Source organism: Myotis brandtii, unplaced genomic scaffold (genome assembly GCF_000412655.1).
Source record: "Myotis brandtii unplaced genomic scaffold, ASM41265v1 scaffold13, whole genome shotgun sequence".
NCBI lineage: Eukaryota > Metazoa > Chordata > Mammalia > Chiroptera > Vespertilionidae > Myotis > Myotis brandtii.
The window spans coordinates 5,043,435-5,045,341 of NW_005354595.1; positions in this window are offsets into that span (position 1 = coordinate 5,043,435).

A 1,907-nucleotide genomic window follows, 5' to 3' on the forward strand; every position below is an offset into this window, starting at 1 on the left:
GATCAATGTTTCTCTCTCATCGATGTTTCTAACTCTCTATTTCTCTCCCTTCTTCTCTGTAAAAAATCAATAAAATATATTTTTTAAAAAAATCAATAAAATATATTTAAAAAAATAATACAAGAATAAATTGTTTCACATAGTCAGAACTGTAAATCTACTTTTTCCCCACCCTGTATATAATTGATTCTGTAGTAATTCATGATAACAATTCATGGTTGTAAGTATTAACACTAGATACTCATTTTAAGCTATAAAACAAGGGAGTTTTTTTTAATTTAAAAATATTATTTGATACCACCAATGAAATTCAACACATTTTTTATATTGATAAATTGATTCTCAAAGTGATCACAAATAGCTATATTAGTACCAGGAAGAAAGAGCAGCTGATTCTTTGCTTCCTCTGGCGAAACCGCACATGGTATGTGTTGGTACCCAGACACATCATTTTTGGACGAGACCAATTAGGTTCAAATCTTAGCACTATGGCTAGTGATATAACCTTTCAGGTTACAACCTCCCTGAGGCCTCATGAAAGTAGGGATAATGCATGCCCTGGCAAAGTAAGGTGATCCATATTAAAATACTTTTTAAAATTATATTTTACAGCGCATAGAGTATTTTCAGTGCTTATTTTTATAAACTTTAAAAACACGGTGTGTGTTTTCATAATGAATTCTTTTACCTGATTTTTACAATGACCCTACAAAATATTCTTACTTCCACGGCATAGATGAGGAAATAGATTAATCACAGTTAAGTGATTTGCTCCACATCACAGAGCCAGGAAACAGCCGCATGGAAACCCACGTCTCTGGACTCCAAGTCTTTGCCCTTCCATTTGCCCTGAACTAATAATACCCCATTCAGTTAGCCTATGACTTTTATGTAAAATGTTAAATAAGCTGTAAAATGTTTTACAAATTTAGGCAGGGCTGTTTTAAATGTATACATATTCAAAATACCCAAGATGTAGCTTTTTTTAAAAAAGTCATAGAAATAAAACCTGAGTATACCAAATTGAGTTTCAAGATACAATGACATCACATTCACTTTTGTTAAATACTCTAACAGTCGACACTCCACACATCCCTACACTATCCCCTCATGCCCCTAGGGCTCCTCAAGGAGGCGAGTCCAGGCCAAATTCTAGAAAACATTGTCCTTATAGGTCTCCCCAGTGCTTTCTAGCTAAGAATAGAAAAGAATGGCCGCTTGGATAGGCCCTTGCTTTCCCCTGCTACAGTATTAACAACACTGTGTGTCCTTACTGTACTATATTTCAATTACTATCATCTAACAAAGAGAACAGGGTGGGTTTCTATATAGGGATTACGGCTGGATATGAAGAACTCACTTCTAACTGCACTCAAAACATTGGCTATGCTGCCTTAAAAAAAAAAAAATCCCTTTTCATTGGACCTGCTAGGTCTCTATACTGTATCCTTCCCTTAACTTGTTCGGAAAGTAGAAAACATGCCACAAATCACCACGAAGGTAACAGTGACCCGCAGCAGCGAACTGGCCAAAGAGGGTGCGACCGCTGCCCTGACAACTGGGAGTTTTCCCCGTCAATTCAACCAACGCGAATCACTCGGACCGGCCTGAGACCCAGCCGCGAGGGGTGGGGCGGCCCCGAGCTGAGTCGGGGCCCATCAAGAGGCCAGGACGGCGCTAGGAGTCCTGGAGCCGACGGGGTGGAGGGGAGAGGAGGGCGCCAGCTCGGCGTCGGCCGACGGACCCCGCGCGCCTTGGTTTCCCCACCTGCCGAGGGGGACAGCCCTCACCAGCTGCCGGGAGGCCTAGAGCGCGGCAGGAATCACGGATGGAGACAGAGGGACGCCTCCCTGTTGACTTAGGGAGCCGGGGCCCAGGACCAAGTGCAGGGCAGAGGCCAGCCGGGG